Raw genomic sequence first — 23988 nt, 5'->3', positions numbered from 1 at the left:
TACCTGTATCCACTGTTTAACAGCAGCAACAGCAAACAACAGCAGGCTTTCGGTCTCCACCTATGATGTGTTTTCATTAAAAGTTTTCACGTACACTGAATTTTATATCTAAGGGAAGAAAAAACACCAGAAGCAATTGAGGGACCAGGAAGTGGGCCCTCTAAGGAAGAGGAGGTATTTTGATAGATGGCTTTTTATGTTGTTTTCTCCAGAGTCATTTGCTTCATTAAAAATGGTTTTTGCCTTAGAAGTCTCTCTTTGATTTTATAAACTGACATGATTTCTTGTTCTGTTGTGAATGCACACTGCTCTAGTCCTTCATTAATCCAATCACATATTTTCACTATGTTGTCTATAGATACTTTTTCTGTGGTGTCAGCAACATCACCACCTTATTACATTTTGGCTATTTTACCATTAGTCAATGAATGAACAACTTGAGCCTCATTATTGATGTGAATAATTTCTTTGATATCTACTTCTTCCAGCTTGCTGATAGACTCTGAAGGTATATTTTTTTGCCAAAGTAAAGGAGGTCGGGTTTTATTTTTTTCTCACTTGACATAAAAAGTTTTTTAGAGTCACCATCTTCTTTATCATCATTGAACACAGTCATAGGCTGGAGGTTATGCCAGGCATACCCAACTGTGTCTTTAGTCTCTGTGCCCAAGCATTGGCAATAGTATACATGACATCCTTCATGCTAAACTCCTTTTGAAAACCTTCCACATTCATACCTCTGTTCAGTGCTGCTAGCTTGCTTTTCAAAAAGTGTTTTTATATTTACTTTTCATTGATCGAAGGACATTCTGATCACATAGCTAAGCTAATGAAGCCATATTTGGAGGAAAGTATATGGCATAAACATTATTTTTAATGAGAATTCCAGCTGAAGAATGAGCCAAAAGTTGTCAGGGAATAACAAAGTCTTTCAATCATCTTTCAGTCCAGTTTCCCTGTAGTAAGCCTGAGTGGCTGGTACAAAATGTTTATGAAACCAATCAGAAAGATGTTCCTGGTGATCCATGCCTTTTTGTTAGCATAATAATGGACTGGTAAGAAATTCACTCCTTAAAAACAGTGAAGATGCAAGCTGCTGCCTATCACAATATGTTTACACGTATGTGTGCCTGCTGCATTAGCACATCCCAGCTCAGTTATTCTGCCTTTGGCATCCTTAATTTCCTTAGGAACTGTATCATCAGTGGTAGTCAGTATAGTTCCAGGGCTATCATGCCAAAATAGTGATGCTTCATCAGCATTATAGACTTGTTCTGGCGTAACATTTTCATCAGTAATGACGCAGGCCATCATCAGTGATGACCTTGGCAAATTTGCTAATGAATTTCTTTACTGCTTCATGATCAGCACATGCTTTACTATCACAAATCTTTAAACATGTAATACTATGTCTAAAAAATATCTGCACCCAGCCTGTTGAATATTCACCCAGCCATTCGCAGTTCATCATGACAGATCTTTGCTGGTTTCATCATCAGCGCATCCTTAAGTGGCATAGGTTCCTTGCAGCACTGATGGATCTACTCTTTTAAAACACGATTGAAATCTTCCTTTCAGCTTTTTTTTTTTTTTTTTTTTTTGAGACGGAGTTTTGCTGTTGTTGCCCAGACTGGAGTGCAACGGCACAATCTCGGCTCACCATAACCTCCGCCTCCTGGGTTCAAGCAATTCTCCTGCCTCAGCCTCCCGAGTAGCTGGGACTACAGGCACACACCATCATGCCCAGCTAATTTTTGTATTTTTTAGTAGAGACGGGGTTTCACCTTGTTGACCAGGCTTTTCAGCTTTTTACAGTGTTTTTCTATTTTTCATTAACTTCTGTTTATCACTTTCTGTGTGAACTTCAACAGTTTATCCTTCTGTCTCTTCAGGTCATATGTGGTGGTCATTTCAACACCATACTCTTCTATAAGACATTTCACACATATATCACTGTCCAGTTTCTCCCCCGTTTCACTTTCACTGCTATAGATAAATATAAATCATTCTTTTTAAAATTACTGTTACCCATAGTGGCATCTACTGGCCTTTTTGACATTTTCAACAATATTTTACAATACATATCAGAAAATAGGCAAAAACACACAGTGAGTAATGCATATTGGTCTTAGCCCCATGTGGGGCATTGTGGGAAACCTACCCTTGGTGTGCCTGATTATCACAATGCCATTTTATTGTCCTTTGTGGGCATGATTGCATGGGGGAATCTGGGCATCATCAGAAAAGGTGGGGGCTTGAAGAGTCCTTTTTTTTTTTTTTTTTCTTTTGAGATGGAGTTTCCCTCTTGTTACCCAGGCTGGAGTGCAATGGCACAATCTCGGCTCACCGCAACCTCCGCCTCCCGGGTTCAGGCAATTCTCCTGCCCCAGCCTCCTGAGTCGCTGGGATTACAGGCACGCGCCACCATGCCCAGCTAATTTTTTGTATTTTTAGTAGAGACGGGGTTTCACCATGTTGACCAGGATGGTCTCGATCTCTTGACCTCGTGATCCACCCGCCTCGGCCTCCCACAGTGCTGGGATTACAGGCTTGAGCCACCGCGCCCGGCCTTGAAGAGTCTTTTTTCCCTCAGAGATGCCAAATAAATGATGTGCGGCATGCCTGCATTTTGACTGCAACCCATCACATAAGGTCAGGTCTTATTTTCCACATGTGGTGTCATGTGTGTGATGAAAACATTTCAAATTTTGGAGCATCTCAGATTTCAGATTTTCACGTTAGGGATACTCAACCTGAATATATTTTTTTGAAGCTCAAATGAATTCTGAGAGTACTCATTTATGCAAGTTTTTCATCAGCTGTTCATTTTTTCCATCCCAACTTTTTGGTAATGGCTCAAGAATCTAGTTAGGGTCCTCATAATTCTGTATTATATTTCGTTTTGCTCTCTGTGTATCTTCGTAAATTACTAGGTTGAGCTTGGGACAACTTCCAAATTCCTCTTTGTGTCTTTTTTTGTGTGTGTATGAACAATCTAAAACGTTCAGCTTTAAGATTACTATTTTACTAAAGCAGGGAGATTGATAGAAAGTTTTTAATTTCCTTAGAAAATAATAAGAGAAAAATAAAAACATACTTACATTAAACATCCAGTCCTTTTCTTTCTTTTTGGTAACTCACCTCATTTTGATAAATAAAATTTCATGCTGTTCCTTAACATGATTCAAAATTTTAAAATACATTATATGCTGTGAATAAAAACAAACCATACAATGGTTGAAAAAAATACATATTATTAAACTCTGAATACTCACGAAGATTCTGACATGCCCCTTTCCTACTAGTTGAAACACATGGATTTTAAAGAATTACGTGCAAGGTACCTTTCCTGGTTTTGAACTACAAAATAATGCAGAGTATAGGTATGATTTACTGGTGCCTTGGGACAGCAGACACTGTGCATGGGTTTATCAACGATAGATTTTTGATCTTGACTTCTTTGCAAGTCACCTTATGAAGCTCTGATGATGCTTACATTTATAGAACTTTTCAAAGTTTGCCTTTGTGTTATAAACTTATTACATATAGAGGCTGGTTTAGGGAAAGTTAGGAAACCTTTGCCTTTAACACTCCTGAAAGGGCCCTAAGGGGTAATCTAATCCCAACCTATCACTTTATATTGAATAAATACCTAGAGAGGGTGAGTGACTTGTGAAAGCCACACAGCTAAAGCCTGAGATTGGATGAGGACTATGTTTCTTGATTCTTTGAGCAGGAATATTTCTATTTCCCTGTGTGGTTTTCATCTTTTGTTTTTACTTTTAGATATTTATCCAACAGGACCCTGATATCTGTATCTTATCCTTATTACAATGTCCTACTGATCTTTCCAGCACTTATCAACCCCCTTCATCTTTCAAATTGACCCCCTCCCGTCTCCTCCATGACCTATTCTTAGGGGTCCTATCCAGGCTTAATACTGAATCTAAAGGGCCAGTAATGTTTATGGCTCAATATGTTGCTCCTTGTTTGAAGTAGCTTCAATGCCTTACCTCATATAATCAACTATCCATAGTATTCCTAAGAGTTAAATTTATTGACTTCTCACTATGTGCCAGACACTGCTAAAATTTTATATAAATTATGTCATGGATATTGCATGCATTATGTCATTATCTCATTTGAGTAATGAGTTATAAACAGACAAGTCCAGTGAGTGATGCATTCAGAGACAGGTGGTGTTATCCTGCCCCATTTTTAGTGCTATCACTCAGGCGGTAGCTCTGATGCCCTGGGAAGGGGGCCAACACATGAGAGGAGCCTGCCTTGTCTTCCACCGTCTTCAGCTCTCAGCCCAGTGAGTCTTCTGTGCGTGCTGCTTGGTGAAATTAGCCAGAACTGCTCTGCTGGGCAAGATTCTCAGAACTGGGGCTGCTAACATGCCTCGGTAGTCCCATGCTCTGAAATTCATTGTTTGCCACAACTTGGGAAACAATACCCAGGCCACAGGGCATCATGTAAGGCTTAAATAGAGAAGTATCCAGAAAAGATGCCTTGGATGCAGAATGTCCATGGTTGTCTACTATCTCTACTAAATAAACTTGAGGGCAGAAAAAAAGAATCAAACTGGTTTTTGTGAATATTTTTCTGCTGCTGTCAGGTCTCCCTCCTTGTGTATTCAGTGAAATGTTCCTGTTGATAAATGGAAATGTGTAAATGAACAAGAGCCTAGTAGAATTTAACACTAATTGGAAGAAAAATAATACCTACCTATACAAGAAGTAATTAGAGGCCAGGATAAGGATGAGGTAGGTCACAGGAAGCTAGAAAATAGAAACCTTTTGCAAAGGAGTATGTGAGCCAAAGCTAGTAAAGTTAGAGAAGAAAGTGGAGAGACTTGAGCACCAAGGAATAAGATAATACCTTAAGCATTGATGAATTGACCTGAAGTAGACCCATTCATTATACCTAAAAATAGTCAAATGGACTTTGGCTCAAATATTTGTAGGCCACTATGTGAAATGGCAATCAGACTTTTCTAAGGTGACTTCAGAGAGCAGAACTGCCACCAGTGTATCAAGCTTCAGGAAGGCAAAGTTTGGCACAGTATCTGAAAGAGCTTTCTAACAATCACTGCATCTGAAGGCGAGCTGGCTGCCTCAGGAGCAGAGAATTTCCCAATGCTGAAATTGTCCAAGCAGAGTCAGGTGACCACTGGGAAAGGAATGTAAGCAACAGATATGGAGGTTAGACTTGGAGAGTTGGAGATTATAGTAGTCTATATTTTTCTGAAACCAGGAGAACTTGAGAACTCCCTAGTTTAAAATAAGAATGAAAACTAGGCCAGACATGGTGGCTCACGTGTGTAATCCCAGCACTTTGGGAGAGCGAGGCGGGTGGATAACCTGAGGTCAGGAGTTTGAGATCAGCCTGGCCACATGGTGAAACCCCATTTCTGCTAAAAATACAAAAATTAGCTGGGCATGGTGGCAGGTGCCTGTAATCCCAACTACTTGGGAGTCTGAGCCAAGAGAATTGCTTGAACTGGGAGACGGAGGTTGCAGTGAGCTGGGATCATGCCCCTGCCCTCCAGCCTGAGAGACAGAACAAGATTCCATCTCCAAAAACAAAAACAAAAAAACCAAAAACTAAGTGGCAGGATAAGATGAGGATGACTTCGCTGATGTTCAAAGAGAGGCTGGGTTTTGTACCCACACAGATCCCTGCTCAAATTGAGTTTTCTGCACTCTCTGGGATTCATCCTCGTCTCTGTCTATAAAACAGTGCAGTCACAGATACCCTAGAATTTTCCAGTGAGCATTAAGTGGTATATCTCATGGAAATTGTCCTAACACACAGTAGAAGTTTAATCAATGTTAACGTTCTTCCTGTTTCTCTCTTTTAGCAAGAATTAGAAATGTGCCCTAGGGAAAGGTTGAATTTAGAAAATCCAAAGCTATAGAATCTCTAAGAACAGCTCTGAGAAGTAACTTCCTATGGGAAACAATGTTGACCTTCCTCTACTTTTGTTTATATTATATTTCCTCACCTGGGCCTGAGATCCTGGAGATCTTCCACTCACTTGAATAGCAATTTCTTGAACCATCTCAATGGCCTGAATTTAAATGGCTAAGAATCAGTTAGTACTAGCAAGTCTTATAGAAAAGAAGAGAGGATTAGTTGCTCAAGATCATTTTTCCAAAAGCATATCCCTTCCCCTAAAGCTTAGGCAGCAACAGTGAACAAGGATAGCAACACAGACCTCCCAGTATTGTTCCAAATACAGAAAGCAAAGTAAAAGTTGAGACAAATAGTTAAGATATTCAGTTCACAAGCTTATCTATTCCACATGGATCTGGGTTTGGGAAGAAGCATATTTTATTCATCTTTTTCCAAAGGTCTATATGTAACTAAGCTTGTCTGGGAAACTTTGTAAATGTGAGTTCTTCCTGAAATTGTAATGTGTGAATGGATGATGGTGCCCATCACATGTTATCAGGCTAGGACAGAGGAGACTATGAAAAACTTGTTTACGAAAGGAGCATGGGCAGGAGGAAAGGGTTGCAATGGGCTGAGATTGTACCATGGCACTCCAGGGCAACAGAGCAAGACTCCATCTCAAAAAAAACAAAAGGTTATGGGACACTGGATTTGATAGAGAATCATTGATTTGGTGAATCCATGCCTGACGTTTCATTGGTTACTGTTAGTCATGGTGGGGAGAGGGCCATGATCTAAGGTAACCTAATAAAGCTGAAGGAAGGGCATCTGTTCTATAAGTGGAAACCATCTCTTGCTCTCAACAGATAGCGCTTGCAGCCATCTTGTGACTGTGTGAAGACCAGGGCTCTGGAGCACTGGAATGAGTCTTGAGACACACACCTGGAGATTGCCTTGCATGTGGACTTCGGTATGTTTAATAATATATTGCTTTATTGTTTAAGCCAGTTTTAACTGTGTGTCTTAGAATTAACACCAAATGTGTGCTAACTGTAAAAAGTGAGATGGGAGACTACTGGTTCTCATTATAAACTTCTCCAATGAACTTTTAAAAAATAAATTCTATTGTATATATTTGAGGTACACAACACAATGTTATGAGATGGTAACATGGTTACTATAGTAAAGCAAATTAACATATTCATCATCTCACATAGTTATCTTTTTTATGGCAAACACAGCTAAAATCTCATTTGGCAAAAACCCTGAATACAATATCATTAACTATAATCCTCATGTTGTATATTAGATCTGTAGACTTGTTCATCATGCATATCTGTTACTTTGTATCCTTTGAACTACATCTTCCCATTTTCTCCCAGCCTCCGTTGATTTTCTTAAAATACCATGTACTTGTATGATTTTGATTTTTAAAAAACAAAATTTTAAGAAATCCTCATTCTTTCATAAGTGGCAACCACTGTTTTTAGTAGCAGATTTTCGTCTTTTTTATGCTACATACAAACTGAGAAGAGCTTGGGTTCTTGGAATTTCAGAAGCTAAATCAGCCAGTTTATTTAATCTATTTAGTTTAAAAAAACAATTCTGTAAAAAATTTAGTCATGTTAAACCTTTTAACTCTCACATAAGGACAAACAATACTTTAAATATCTTCATGATTTCATGTTCTAACCAGTTGCATGGCATTATGCAGATAGGGTATATTATAACATTAGAATTTAGTGACTAGCAATGTCGTCTCAAAATGTGATTAATACATCCTGCGGCCAGAATTCAATGAAGCAATTTTAAAATGCTCCAGAAATAGCAAGCACTCCTTACAAAAAAAGGGTCATATTCCCGGAAAATGTGACACAGCTAATGTCCATCAACTGACTAATGTTCATTAGCATTCAACACATTAGTAGACTGCCCTTCTGTGAGCACTTCTGTTCTTAATTCGCAATGCTTTGTAGGCTACTAGAAATAGCATGTTTTTAGAGGCCAAACATGGGCTGATATCACAACGTGGACACATCTTTGGTCAGGTTACTTGATGCCTCTAAACTTCAATTTCTTCATCTATGAAACCAAACTCATCCAATAGATTGTTGTTTAGATAAAATTTATAGGTAAAGAGCAATGTGCCTTCATGTATTAATACATGCCATTTTCCTCTCTTTCCTTTCCCCTGATTTTCCTCATTAGAAATTCTGAGAACCTCAAACTTTTTTTTTGTTTTAACTAATAAACGTTCAAAGGGAAGAGTGAATGTAAGTATGGCTTGAGTGAAAGGAGATTCAGATATGTCTGTAAGCTGGTGAGGCCAGGCATCAGCAACCCTATTTATAGGACTCTGAGGAGCCTCCTGAGAAGCCAAGCTCTGTGCCCATGGGATCAGACACCACTGAGCATGTCCAAGGTGCTTGCAGGCTTGGACAACAGCAGTCTGATCCTGAGACACCTGCAGGCATGGAGTTTATCGTCCCAGGGGAAGGTTGTTACAGTAAATGTAGATCACAGTTTTGTTTCATTTTGTTTTCCTAGTCAATATCTGAATCCTACAACAAAGGGCATATTAAAAAGCAGAAATTGTTTTTCACTAAATTCTATAAATAATTTGGAGATGGACATGCTGCTTGAGGTTACCCTCAACAGACTGTGGCACAAGAAGGCTCAAGTCATTCTTCCTCTTCCAAGCAACCTAACCCGTGTCCCCCTCGCTGTCTTCCCCCAACCTACCCACAATACAGTCCTGGCAGTATAAGAACTCAGAGCATTGGGTGGGAGGTCCAGCAAAAATATGAGGGTTCAACAGATGTGTAGGATCAGCAGTGGCACCAGCAGGGTACTTCTGAAAAGCATTAGAGGAGACCTCGGTGCACAGAGTGGGACACCTGCATTTGGGAACAAGAGTGAGGGCTCATGTGTTCAGCTACGTATATGAGACACAGGCCTCCAAAAATGCTGTGCTCCTAATGCACTGAGCTCTTTTGGGCATGAAGATATTCCTAGAAAGATACATAGAAATTGTTGTAACTCATAATTTCTAAAAGTATATTTATGGAAACACATATATATCAATATAATGTATCCCGAAGTTAGGTTATTTTGTGCCTTCATGAACTTTTTAGCATCTGAAAATTATGAAAAGCAACATGTTTAATCATTTATACATTTCATTTGTACAACAGTAGCCCTCCGGGTGGGAGGTATAATTAGTCTCATGTTACAGATGAGGCTCTAAAGATTTAAGTGTTTTAAGTTAATTCAGAATTGGGATTTAAACTCAGGTATTCCCAGCTGTAAACCTGTGCTCCAAACCACTCTTCAGCGTTTCTCACCTGTCTCAAGGTCATGTGGAATTCTAGTTTAAATGGATGACTGGGCCCATGTCTAGGGCGTTGATGTGGCAGCATCATTACCACCTGGGAAATGAAGCATCCCAGGCCCCAGCCCACATCCACTGAATCAGAATTTGCATTTTAACAAGCTCCCTGGGCAATTTGTATATGCATTAAGGTCTGGGAAGCACTGTTCTATGTTGTATTCATCTTCTCTGTCCAGATACCTTTCAAATATAACCATTTGGTATAAAAGCAGTAGTTAACTCATTGTCTGAGATAATCTCACAGCTTTGAGGAAGGATTAGCTAATGCAAAATGTATTCTTTCTTTCTCTGACTGGACCGAGTTTACATGATATCAAAACAACTAGTTGAAAAGTGTACAATTCAGGCAAGCCAATTATCTTGTACCATAGTTGTACAAAAAGACTCTTTTAAGTAAAAGTCTACATTTCAAAACAAAGCACATCATTCACAGGAGGTGTGTGAATAGCAACAACCAGCATCTTTTTTTAAGACAAGGCCAGATGACGATTCCATGCCCGTCATGCCTTCTCCCACTGTAAGGTCAACCCAGCATGAAGTCAGACTCGCATCAACTGGTTGTAGCTTATTTGCCTGAGGAGACAATTCCAGAATAGATCATATCCATGAGACTCTGTGTCTCCAAGGATTCCAGAAATATTAAGCTTTGAATTACTTCTTTACAAAACCCAGAACAAAAAGCTGTGGATTGCTGAGTGTCTGAAGAATTTGTGGTAATTGTGGTAGAAGAAGTCATTTTTTTTCATTGTACCAGGCTTTCGGGACTCTATGACCTAAGCACATTGTAAGGGAAACCTTCAGTTAATTTACGTCTAAGATGACAATCCATGTGAAATCTAAGGTACATGCTTTGCAAAAGAGTTCATAAGTTTGGTTTAAAACCCATTCCTGGATGAGAGGGAAGGAAACCAATTACCTGAGAATGGTAGTGATAATGAAGGCAATGTTATGATTCACTAAGAAGAGCCTGGGTTATGAACAATGAATGCTATGGCATATAAATTATCTGAGAGCAGAGTTTAATGATGTGTTCTTTCTTATTAATTGCTCCTTTGGTGACATAGTCTATAAAAGTTATTTTTTTTTTTACAAGAAACAAAAAGAAGTCCACCATCTCATCTTAGTCTTGACAAATCTTACATGTTGCTAAATTTTATGACCTTGGAGTGTCTTTACCTAACCTAGCATTTATTAGTGTGAACTGAAATTTAGTTTTATATTTTTGTATGATAATCATGAGATATGATCGCATGTAGAATTTCCATAACTTGAAACAGTTCTCTACTAAATAGCATACATTGAATTTTATAATTTAGCACTCTGATTATATTCACTTATTCAAGGAAAATGTTCTCATCTTTGATATTATCTCTTCTAAATCAAATCCAAAGTAAAACTTATTTTGTCTAGATTAATATATTTTGGGGCATAGGCTGGGTATACATGCAGCTGCTGAAGCAGACTGTGGAGAGCAGGATATGATCATTTTGGCCACTTTCCCAAACTATCCCAATCACAGAGATTAAATGCCAGATGGAGCGGTGCAGTGGCCACGATGAGGGGATCGCAGCTCAGTCAATCAGCAGGCGTAACTGACACTCATCCAGCTTCGCCAGCTGGTGGGTGAGAAGAAGTATTCACATTTACAATAATGTTTCCTACATTTCCACGGCTCCGGCCCCCTGCCCCCAACATGTTCGCGTGGGTAGTCCAGTTCATTTCAGAGGTGCCCAGATTCAGATATTTCTGAGGTTTTTAATGGGATTTATATGAGTAGCTGGAAAATCCTTAGTCCCCTTAAGTGTATAGTCCTGGGAATGTTCATTCTTTCCTCAAGAGCCTTTATGGGAGGAGGAGTGGCCTGCCTCATCTTGAAGCAGTACCACCGCTTGTAGCATTTGTTCAAGACCTTCTGCTCTGGGAAACTGCCACCACCCACCCCACCCCGCAACCCCTGGTGTTGTTCTTCTCTATTGTTCACTTGTGCCTGCCCAGAGTCCTGCCTCCTTGTCCCAGTGCACCATGGTCCATGCAGGCGCCAGCTTCCTCTGAGCCACCTACCTCTGGGCTATTTCCATCTGGGTTTCTGGTGATTTTTTGTTTTTTTTCCACCCATGAGAGAACTGACTTCTCTTTCTCGTGTTCGTCTCTCTCTCTCAGGAAACATTCCCAGAGCAGAGATGTGGGGCTCTGGCTGACAAGTTTCTCTTCTATTTAGCAAATCTTCTCCTTCACAGAGCACAGCCTCATACAGTATCCAAACAACTGCCCCAACACTTGAGTGCTGTGGGGATCAAAGGATGGGCTTTGCTGAGTGAAGCTTGTTCAGTAACTTTCAGAATGCATGGCCTTCTGGTAAAGGTGGAGTGGAGAAAGTGGAGAATTGAACCAGACTCTGAGGCTAGTATGTTACTTCTCACTATCTGCTTGTTGAACTGAAGATGACTGAGCCTGCAAGTTAGAGGTTGCCTGACTTCTCTACCCAGTCGTAGGTGAAACTAGGAGGGCAGTGAGGCATGGCTTGGCGGAAGCGGAAGCAGAGCAGTGAGGCAACGGCGGCTGAGTCTGAGCTTTGACTCAAACGTGCTACCAAGTTGCACCAGTATTCATCATCCATTCACTTTGTGAATGTAGTCAGGATGACAATGGCATTTGTATCCGAGCAAGAGATTAAGTTATGAGAAACATGCTCATCTAGGATGCCATTCTAACCATTCATTCATTCACTTAGCATTTATTAAGTGCCTACATTGTGTCAGGAACATATATAGTGTGAATATATAGAGTATATATAGATATATAGATGCTATGGACTGAATGTTTTTATCCCCCTCTCTCCCACTAAACCCCCAATAAATATGTTGAAATATAATTCTCTAATGTGACTGTATTTGGAGCTGGGATTTTGGGAGGTAATTAGGTCATGAGAGCTCTCCATAGAATTAGATAATAGGACCAAAACCCTTATAAAAGAGACCCCGGAGAACTCACTTGTTCACCTTCTGCCATGTAAGAGAACAGCAAAAAGACAGCCACCCTGAACCATGAAGCAAGTTCTCACTAGACGCTGAATCTGCTGGCACCTTGATCTTGGACTTCCCTAGCCTCCAGAACTATGAGAAATATATTTCTTTTTTTATGAGTCACCAGCCTGCGGTATTTTTGCTGTGGTAGCCCAAACATGCCAAAACAGTATACAGTACATGGACATAGCATACAAAGCATATCCTTTACTTTCCGTGGAACTGGATATTAAACAAACACACAGATAAATATATTCATACAAATTTTATGATGCCTATGAAGGAAAATAACAGGAGACAGCATAAGAAGGAAGTTAGGGTAGATCTCCCTGATTAATTATTATGCTACCTTATATAATGTTGCTATGAACTAGGCATACATATTTACTCATGTAATCATCAAGGAAACCTTATAACATACGTACTATTAATACCTCCATTTTACAGATGAGGAAACCTACAAAGATGTTAATTAATAAGCCCAAGTCATACAACCAGTAAATGGTAGATCCTGGATTTGAACCCAGTATTTGAGGCTTAAGAATGAGTAAAATAGAAGTAGGTGACGAGTGTGTATTTGGTTTTTCAAACACAGAGAATGGCATGTGTGAAGGAGGCAGTGATAGCATGGGGCATTTTAAGAGGTGAAGAGGGCCAGTGATCGTAATGACTGAGAGGGCAATCACAGGACAAGAGGTAAACTGAGGCCAGATTATGTAACATTTTTTTCTTTTGAAAGTTATAGTTTACATAGAGTCAGTCACATTCTTAATGTATAGCTTTGTGAGCTTCTATATGCCCATATAGTCATGTAACCACCACTACAATTAAGATATAAGAGTTTGAGAGCCTCAAAAAAATCCTTTAGTGCCCCTTTGTTAACAAAACTCCCCTTCACATCCTCTTATGTTTCTTCTGACCATATGATTTGACCGTTACAAAAATGTTATAGAAAAGGGATATATAATATGTAGCCTTTTGAGTTTGCTTTCTTTCACTTGGTACAATGCATTTTTTTTTGTTTTTTGTTGTGTTTGTTTCTTGGATTCAGGGGGTATATGTGCAGATTTGTTACATGACTGTATTGTATGATGCTGAGATTTGAGGTATGGATGGTCCCATCACCCTGATAGTGAGCATAGTACCAAATAGGTAGGTTTTCAATGCTGTTTTCCCTCCCCACACTAGTAGTATCTATTGCTCTTATATTTATGTCCTTGTGTATTCAATATTTAGCTTCCACTTATAAATGAGAACATGTGGTATTTGGTTTTCTGTTTCTATGTTAATTTGCTTAGGATAATGGCCACCAGTTGATTCTATGTTGCTGCAAAGGACATGATTTCTTCATTCTTTTTTATGGCTGAGTAGTACTCCTTAGTGTATAAACACCACATTTTCTCTATCAAACCACTGTTGATGGACAAATAGGTCGATTCCATGTCTTTGCTACTGTGAATAACATGGTAATGTGCCATACAAATGCATGTGTCTTTTTGGTAGAACAATTTATTTTTCCTTAGGTATACACCCAGTAATGGGACTGCTGGGTCAAATGGTAGTTCTAAGTTCTTTTAGAAATCTCTAAACTGCTATCCATGGTGGCTGAACTAATTTCCATTCATACCAACAATGTGTAAGCATTGCTTTTCTTCTGTAGCCTTCCTGCATCTGTCATTTTTTGATTCTTTAGCCATTCTGACTGATGTGAGATGATATCTTATTGTGGTTTTGATTTACATTTCTCTGACGATTAGTGATGTTGAGCATTTATTCATATGTTTGTTGGCCATTTGTATATCTTCTTTTGAGAAGTGTCTATTCATGTCCTTTGCCCATTTTTAAGCTGGATTATTTGGGTTTTGCATGCTGATTTGTTTAAGTGCCTTGTAGATTCTGGTTGTTAGACCTTTGTTGGATGTACAGTTTGTAAATATTTTCTCCCCATTCTATAGGCTGTGTATGCTGTTGGTAATTTAGGTTGCTGTGCAGAAGCTCTTTAGTTTAATTAGGTCCCACTTGTCAATTTGTGTTCTTGTTGCAATTTGAAGTCAGGTAATGTGATGCCTCCAGCTTTGTTCTTTTTGCTTAGAATCGCTTTGGCTATTTGGACTCTTTTTTACTTCTATATGAATTTTAGAATCGTTTTTTTCTAATTCGGTGAAAAATGATGTTGGTATTTTGATAGAGATAGCATTGAATCTGTAAATTGCTTTGGGCAATATGGCCATTTTAACAATATTGATTGTTCCAATCTATAAGCATGAAATATTTTTCCATTTATTTTTGTTTTTTTCTCATTTCTTTCAGCAACGTTTTATAGTTCTCCTTCAAAAGATTTTCACCTCCTTGGTTATACATCTCCTTGGAATACACTTAGATGTATTCCTCAGTATTTCTTTTCTTGTATGTCTGTCTACTATAAATAGGATTGTGTTCTTGATAGGCTCTCAGCTAGAGTGTTATTGGTGTATAGAAATGCCACTGATTTTTGTACATTTTTTATATTTGTATCTTGAACCTTTACTGAAGTTCTTTATCAGTTCCAGGAGCTGTTTGGTGGAATCTTTAGAGTTTCCTATATATAAAATAATATCAGCAAAGAGAAGATAGTTTGACTTCTCTTTACCTATTTTTGCCTGATGTTTCTGGCTAGCACTTCCAGTACTATGTTGAATAGGAATGGTGAGAGTGAGCATCCTAACGCATTTGAAATTCATGCTGTATGTCTCAGTAGCTTGTTGCTTTTTGTTGCTGAGTAGTATTCTGTGGTGTGAATGTACCTCAGTTTATTTATTCATGCAGCAGGCAAAGGACATTTGGATTATTTCTAGTTTAATTATGAATAAATCCACTATAAGCATTCAAATTCAGATTTATGTGTGAACATAAACGTTCATTTCACTTGGGTAAATACCTAGGAATGGAATTTCTGGACCATGTGGTAAATATATATATTTGGCAACAATTTCCCAAAGTGACGGTACATTTTACACACCCACCAGCAACTAATAAAAGTGTTTTTGCTTGTTTGTTTTTGTGACAGACTCTGTCACCCAGGCTGGAGCAGAGTGGTGCAATCTTGGCTCACTGTAACCTCCCAGGCTCAGGTGAGCCTCTCACCTCAGTCTCCTGAGTAGCTGGGACTGCACCATCAGCCACCATGCACAGCTAATTTTTGTACTTTTTGTAGAGATGGGGTTTTGCTATGTTGCCCAGGCTGGTCTTGAACTCCTGGGCTCAAGCAATATGCCTGCCTCAGCCTTCCAATACAGGCATGAGCCACCATGCCCAGCCAGTTATTGTAAAACAAACAAACAAACAAAACCTGTAGCCATTGAAATAGGTGTGTAGTGGTATCTCCTTGTACTTTGAATCTCCATTTTCCTAATAAACATTTTCCTATGTTGAGCATCTTTTCAGGTACTTATTCGATAGTGTTGTTCAGGTCTTCTGTATTCTTACTAATAATTTCCTTCCTACTTGTTCTATCAATTATTGTGAAAACAATCTTAAAGTCTCCAACTAAAATTGTGAACTTATCTATTTCTCCTCAATTTATAAATTTTTACTTCATGCCATTTGAAACTCCTTGTTAGACACATACACATAGAGAATCATTATGTCTTTTTGGTGAAGTGAGCCTTTTTAACATCATATAATCATCTTTATCTCTCCTAAAATTCTTTGAAGCCTACTTTGTTTGATGTTAATATGGTCACTTCAACTTTCTTTTGACTAGAGATTTTTATATGTGTATATATTTTCATCTTTTATATTTAACATATAATTTAATTTAAAGGCAGTTTCCTATAGACACTGTATAGTTTTGGGTCTTGCTTTTTAATCCAATTTGACAATCTCTTCTAATTGGTGTGTTTAGACCATTTATATTTAATGCAATTATTAATATGTTTGTAACAAAATGGACTGCTTGTTTCTATTTTTAAAAATTATTTCTCTTATAATGTCTTGCTCTGAATTGAATATTGTTATAATTTTATTTCCACTATTGGTTTACACATTTTAATAATCTTTTTAGAGATTGCCATAGGGTTTACAATATACAAATTTAATTAATCACAGTCTACCTAATACTTTACCACTTCAAGTATATTTGAATGTTACAGTCATATACTTCTAATTTTTCCTTCCCATCCTTTGTCCTACTTTATATATACTATAATATATTTTAAGTTTGTACAACAGTTGTTATTTGATAACCATGATTGGTTTCCAGACCTCCCATGGATATCAAAATCCATGGATGCTTAAGTTACTTTGTACAAAATGGTGTAGTATTTGCATATAACCTACTCACATTCTCTCATATACTTTATTTTTATTTTTATTTGATTTAATTTTTTAATTTTACTTTAGGTACATACTATATCTGGCATTTTTCCCCATGTTATCCCTCCCCACCCCCCACTGTCTCTCCACTACCCCACCAATTGCCCCCATTGTGTGATGCTTTTCTCTCTGAGTCTACATGTTCTCATTGTTCAACACCCAACTATGAGTGAGAACATAAGGTGTTTGGCTTTCTGTTCTTGTGTCAGATTGCTGAGAATGATGGTTTTCAGATTCATCCAAGTCCCTACAAAGGACACAAACTCATCATTTTTTATGGCTGCGTAGTATTCCATGGTGTGTATGTACCACATTTTCTTTGTCCAGTTTATCATTGATGGGCATTTGGGTTGGTTCCAGGTCTTTGCTATTGTACACAGGGCTGCAACGAACATACATGTGCATGTGTCTTTATAGTAGAACAATTTATAGTTCTTTGGGTATATACCCAGTAATGGGATTGTTGGGTCAAATGGAATTTCTATGTCTAGATCCTTGAGAAATCACCACACTTTCTTCCACAATGGTTGAACTACTTTACACTCCCACCGACTCTGTAAGAGTGTTCCGATTCCTCCATATCCTCTCCAGCATCTGTTGTCTCAAGATTTTTTAATGATCACCATTCTAATTGGCATGAGATGGTATCTCAATGTGGTTTTGATTTGCATTTCTCTAATGACCAGTGATGATGAGCACTTTTTCATATGTTTATTGGCCTCATACATGTCTTCTTTTGAAAAGTGTCAGTTAATATCGTTCACCTACTTTTGAATGGGGTTGTTTTTTTCTTGTATATCTGTTTTAGTTCTTTGTAGATTCTGAATATTAGCCCTTTGTCAGATGGGTAGATTGCAAAATTTTTTTCCAATTCTATTGGTTGCTGGTTCACTCTAATGATGGTTTCTTTTGCTGTATAGAAGCTCTGAATTTTAATTAGATCCCATTGTCTATCTTGGCTTTTATTGCCATTGCTTTTGGTGTTCTGGTCATGAAGTCCTTGCCTATGCCTATGTCCTGAATTGTTTTGTCTAGGTTTTCTTCTAGTGTTTTTATGGTGTTAGGTTTTATGTTTAAATCTTTAATCCATCTGGAGTTAATTTTAGTGTAAGATGACAGGTAGGGGTCCAGTTTCTGCTTTCTGCACGTGGCTAGCCAGTTTTCCGAACACCATTTATTAAACATGGAGTCCTTTCCCCATTGCTTGTTTTTGCTGGGTTTGTCAAAGATCAGATAGTTGTAGATGTGTGGTGTTGCTTCTGGGGCCTCTGTTCTGTTCCATTGGTCTATGTCTCTGTTTTGGTACAAATACCATGGTGTTTTGACTACCGTAGCCTTGTAGCATAGTTTGAAGTCCGGCATTGTGATGTCTCCAGCTTTGTTCTTTTTGCTTAGGGTTGTCTTGGTTATGTGGGCTCTCCTGTGATTCCGTATGAAGTTTAAAGTGGTTTTTTCCAGTTCTGTGAAGAAGGTCATTGGTAGCTTGATGGGGATAGCATTGAATGTATAGATTATTTTAGGAGCAGGGCCATTTTCACAATATTAATTCTTCCTAACCATGAGCATGGAATGTTTCTCCATTTGTTTGTGTCCTCTCTTATTTCCTTGAGCAGTGGTTTGTAGTTCTCTTTGAAGAGGTCCTTTACATCCATTGTTAGTTGTATCCCTAGGTATTTTATACTCTTTGTAGCAATTGTGAATGGGAGTTTGCTATTGATTTGGCTCTCTGTTTGTCTGTTATTGGTATGTAGGAATGCTTGTGATTTCTGAACATTGATTTTGTATCCTGAGACTTGCTGAAGTTGCTTATCAGTTTGAGAAGATTTTGGGCTGAGACGATGGGGTGTTTTAGATATACAATCATGTCATCTGCAAATAGAGACAGTTTAACTTCCTTTCCTAATTGAATACCCTTTATTTCTTTTTCTTGCCTGATTGCTCTGGATAGGACTTCCAATACTATAATGAATAGGAGTGGTGAGAGCGGGCATATCCTTGTCTAGTGCCTGATTTTAAAGGGAATTCTTCCAGCTTTTGCCCCTTCGGTATGATATTGGCTGTAGGTTTGTCATATATAGCTTTTATTATTTTATGATACATTCCGTCAATACCTAGTTTATTGAGAGTTTTTAGCATGAAGGGTTGTTGAATTTTGTTGAAGGCCTTCTCTGCATCTATTGAGATAATCATATGGTTTTTGTCTTTGGTTCCATTTATGTGATGGATTACGTTTACGGATTTGTATATGTTGAACCAGCCTTGCATCCTCGGGATGAAGCCTACTTGATTGTGATGGATAAGCTTCTTGATGTGTTGTTGCATTCTGTTTTATGGAAGATTTTTGCGTCGACGTTCATCATGGATATTGGCCTGAAGTTTTCTTTTTAGGTGAGTCTGAGCCTGGTTTTGGTATCAGGATCAGGATGATGTTGGATGATATTGGTATCAGGATGATGTTGGTCTCATAAATCCCTCCTTTTATATTGTTTGATACAGTTTCCCTCCTTTTGTATTGTTTGATACAGTTTCAGAAGGAATGGAACCAGCTCCTCTTTGTACGTCTGGTAGAATTTGGCTGTGAACCTGTCGGGACCTGGACATTTTTTGGTTGGTAGGCTACTGATTGCTGCCTCTACTTCAGCCCTTGTTATTGGTCTATTCAGGGTTTCAACTTCCTCCTGGTTTAGTTTTGGTAGAGTACAAGTGTCTAGGAATTTATCCATTTCTTCCTGGTTTATGTGCATAGAGTTGTTTGTAGTAATCTCTGATGGTGCTTTGTATTTCTGTGGAATCTGTGGTGATGTCCCCGTTGTTTTTTATGGCATCTATTTGATTGTTCTCCCTTTTTTTTAATTAATCTGACTAGTGGTCTATTTTGTTGATCTTTCAAAAAACCAACTCCTGGATTTATTGATTTTTTGAAGGGTTTTTTGTGTCTCTATCTCCTTCAGTTCGGCTCTGATCTTAGTTATTTCTTGTCTTCTGCTAGCTTTTGAGTTTTTTTGATCTTGCTCCTCTAGCTCTTTCAATTTTGATGATAGAGTGTCGATTTTCTCATGTGGGCATTTATTGCTATAAATTTCACTCTTGACAATGCTTTAAAGGTGTCCCAGAGATTCTGTTAAGTTGTGTTTTCATTCTGATTGGTTTCAAAGAACATCTTTATTTCTGCCTTCGTTTCATTGTTTATCCAGTCAACACTCAGAAGCAAGTTGTTCAGTTTCCAAGTGGTTGTGTGGGTTTGAGTGTGTTTCTTAATCCTGAGTTCTAGTCTGATTGCGCTGTGGTCTGACAGACTGTTTGTTATGATTTCCATTCTTTTGCATTTGCTGAGGAGTGATTTGCTTCCAATGATGTGGTCAATTTTAGAGTAAGTGCAATGTGGTGCTGGGAAAAATGTATATTCTGTGGATTTGGGGTGGAGCATGGGAAAAATGTATATTCTGTGGATTTGGGGTGGAGCATTCTGTATCTGTCTGTTAGGTCCGCTTGGTCCATCTCTGCATTCAAGTCTTGGATGTCCTTGTTAATTTTCTGTCTCGTTGATCTGTCTAATGTTGACAGTGGAGTGTTGAAGTCTCCCACTATTATTGTGTGGGAGTCTAAATCTCATTTTAGGTGGTTAAGAACTTGCTTTATGTATCTGGGTGCTCCTGTGTTGGGGCTCCTGTTGTTGGGGCGTTTAAGCCATTTACATTCAATGTTAATATTGTTGTGTGTGAATTTGATCCTGCCATTTTGTTAATGGCTGGTTAGCTTTCTCATTAGTTGACTCATTTTCTTCACTGCATTTTTGGTCTTTGCCCACTGGTTTGGTTTTGCAGTGACTGGTTCCTTTCCGTGCTTAGTGTTTCTTTCAGGAGCTCTTGTAGGGCAGGTCTGGTGGTGACAAAATTTCTCAGTAATTGCTTCTCCGTAAAGGATTTTGTTTCTCCTTCACTTATGAAGCTTAGTTTGGCTGGACATGAGATTCTGGGTTGAAAGTTCTTTTCTTTAAGGATGTTGAATATTGTTCCCCCCTCTCTTCTGGTTTGTAGAGTTTCTGCTGAGAGATCTGCTGTGAGTCTGATTGGCTTCCCTCTGTGGGTGACCTGACCTTTCTCTCTGGCTGCCCTTAGCATTTTTTCCTTCACTTCAACCCTGGTGAATCTTGATTATGTGCCTTGGGGTTGCTCTTCTTGAGGAATATCTTTGTGGAGTTCTCTGTATTTCCTGGATGTGAATGTTGGCCTGCCTTGCTAGGCTTGGGAAGTTCTCCTGGATAATATCCTGGAGCTTGTTTTCCAGCTTGGATTCATTCTCCCCCGTCATATTCAGGTATGCATACACTAATCAAGCGTAGATTAGGTCTTTTCACATAATCCCATATTTATTGGAGGCTTTCTTCATTTCTTTTCTGTTTTTTCTCTTGTCTTGCCTTATCTTTTTATTTCATTGAGTTGATCTTCAATCTCTGATATCCTTTCTTCCGCTTGATCGACTCAGCCATTAATCGTTACTGTGTTTGCTTCACGTAGTTCCTGTGCTGTGTTTTTCAACTGCATCAAGTCTTTTATGTTATTCTCTAAGCTGTTTATTCTGGTTAGCATTTTGTCTAACCTTTTTTCAAGGTTTTTGGTTTCTTTGCATTGAGTTAGAACGTGTTCCTTTAGCTCAGAAAAGTCTGTTATTAGCCACCTTCTGAAGCCTGTTTCTGTCAATTTGTTGCACTCCTTCTCGGTCATGTTGTGTTCCCGTGTTGTTGAGGAGTTGTGATCCCTTGAAGGAGAAGAGGTGTTCTGGTCTTTGATGGTTTCATCTTTTTTGCGCAGTTTTCTTCCCAACTTTGTGGGTTTACCTGGCTGTGGTCTCAGGGAGTTGCTCGATGAGGTCGCTTGTCTGCCTGTGGAGGCCCTACTGGGTTTCTAGGGACTCCTTCAGGTTACTAGGGAAGCTTCCTGTGTCTTTTTTGTTTACACTGGGGGTTTAGGTCCGCCTCTTCTGCTGACCTGGTGGTGCTGCTGGGTGGTCAAGAAGGCAGTCCCTTTCTTTCTGTGTTTTTTGTTAAAACATGTAGCCCAGTCCCACCCCTCTAGTGGTGGGTTGTACCCTTCCTCCACTGGGCTGGATCATTCAGGGTTCATCTCAGACTGTGGCACTGGCTGCACAACCCACTAGAGTCAGAGCTTCAGCCCTCTAGGGGTTTTGTGGGGAGGATAGGGACCTGCCCAGCCACACCTGGCTGTCTCCCCGCTTCACCTTCCTCTCTCTCTCCGGTCATGGGTCATGGGGTAGGGGCCTGCCCAGCTGCTCCCACTTACGGCTCCCTCTCTTTCTGGGCGGGGGTCGGGGGTGGAAGCATGGTCCACAGGTTCTCCTGGCTGCCTTTTGGGTTTATGCATCTGTTTAGGTATGTGCGGCAATCCGGGACTCCATCCTGGATTATTATTCACTCCACACTTATAATTCCCAGCATTTGACTGGCAAAGATCCCCTGTTCTGTGTATTGCTGAGGCTTTTGGGGAAGCGCTGTATCTGGAATGGAGTGCCAGAGGAGGAGCCTCCAACTTGCCGGTCAGATGCACTTTCTGGGTAAAGCAGCACCCCTCCCCACCTCTGTCTGCCCTGCATGGGTTTTGCTCACGGTTGGACCAGACACATTGAAATGCACCTGGAACCTCAGTTGGAGCTAGGAGATCTCTGGATTTCTGCATCTATCTCGCTGGGTGTTGTGCGCCGGAGTTGTGTCTATTCGGCCATCTTGGAGAGTCTTCTCATATAATTTAAATTATCTCTAGATTACTTTCAATACTTAATACAATGTAAATGCTATGTAAATTGTTGTTATACTCTATTGTTTTCTATTTGCATTAATTTTTATTATTTTAAATATTTCAATCCACAGTTAGTTAAATCTATGGATATGGAACCCATGGATACAGAGGGCCAACTGTACTATAAATACACAATTGTTACCATTATTTTTACTTTGAAGAGTCAGAAATTTTTCAGAGCAATTAAAATAATTTTACATTTAGTTCCATTAATGCCACTTACATTACTTTTTCTTTGTGTAGACCCAAGTTTCTATCTGTATCGTATTTCTTCTTCCTTAAGAACTTTTAGCATTTCTTTTAGTGCAGGTCTTCTTGCAACAAATGTCTCAATTTTTGTTGGGAAAATATCTTTACTACTCCTTCATTTTTGAAAGATATTTTTACTGTGTAAAAAATTGTCCAGGTTGTAAATTTTTAAACACATTTTAAAGATGCCATTCCACTGTCCTCTGGCTTGATTAGATCTAACAAGAAATCTACTGCAATTTTTTTTATTTGTTACTTGTATGTGTTAGTGTGTGTGTGTGTGTGTGTGTGTGTGTGTGGGTGCATACACACTTGCACATATGTGTATTTTCTGGATGATTTCAAGGCTAACCCTTTTTCTTTTTTAGAAATTTTAATATATGTCTAGAGCTGTGTGTGTGTATGTACATGTGTGTGTGCGTGCTTGTGTGTGTGTCTGTGTGTGTGTGTTTAATGTATCTTGCTTGGTGTTCTCTGAACTTCTTGGATTTGTGGTTTGGTATCTTTTATTAATGTTTGAAAATTCTCATTATGTCTTCAAATATTCCTTCTTTTTTTCCTTTACTTCTAGGATCCAGTTACATGGACTGATATTGTACCATAGCTCTTGAACACTCTATTTTTTAAAAATATTTTTTTCATTTGTATTTCACTTGAGTAATTTCTAATGATCTGTCTTCAAGTTCACTGATTCTTTTCCTGGTTTTTCCAGGCAACTGATGAGACTATCAAAGGCTTTCTTCATATATGTTACCACGTTTACTATTTTTAGCATTTCTGTTTCATTTATTCTTACAATTTCTATCTGTTGGTTGATATTACCTATCTGTTCATGCATGTTATCTATCTTTTATACTACAGTTTTTATCATATTAGTCATATTTAGTTTTGTTATCTTGTCTGATAATTCAGGTATCCGAATTATAGCTGAGTCTAGTTCTGTTAATAACTCTGTCTCTTGACAGTGTATTTTTTCTTGCTTCCTTGTGTGAATCATAATTTGGGGTGAAAGCCTGTCATCTTATGTAGGACAGAAGAGAATGTGGCAAATCCTATTTCTCCTTTGAAATAGGCATAACTCATTTTTTTGCTAAGTATTAAGTGTGGAGGGTTGAAATAATCTAATCAGGAGTTAAGTTGGCTTTGTTGAGGATGTGTTTACCCTCAGTATAGCAGAGGCTTCAAATTCATCTAGCATTATTTTGTGTTTAGGGTCAGGGATTAGTTTCTGAAGGGTTTTTCTCAATGTTCCTCTTCT

At 38.7% G+C, this 23988-nt stretch overlaps 1 long non-coding RNA gene across 1 annotated transcript in view; it reads left to right on the top strand.

Annotated features, from left to right (window-relative positions):
* Positions 1-1014: 1014 nt before the first annotated feature.
* LOC116563163 overlaps positions 1015-23988 on the top strand; it is a 175363-nt gene continuing 152389 nt past the window's right edge. Inside the window, exons 1-2 of the long non-coding RNA XR_004274253.1 lie at positions 1015-1080; positions 5165-5168. This is a non-coding gene — a long non-coding RNA (uncharacterized LOC116563163). The remainder of the gene's footprint in view (positions 1081-5164; positions 5169-23988) is intronic.

Source organism: Sapajus apella, unplaced genomic scaffold (genome assembly GCF_009761245.1).
Source record: "Sapajus apella isolate SASKATOON/1434 unplaced genomic scaffold, GSC_monkey_1.0 scaffold34, whole genome shotgun sequence".
NCBI lineage: Eukaryota > Metazoa > Chordata > Mammalia > Primates > Cebidae > Sapajus > Sapajus apella.
Note: the sequence above shows the minus strand (reverse complement) of the source record. Positions and strands in the feature narration are given on the sequence as shown.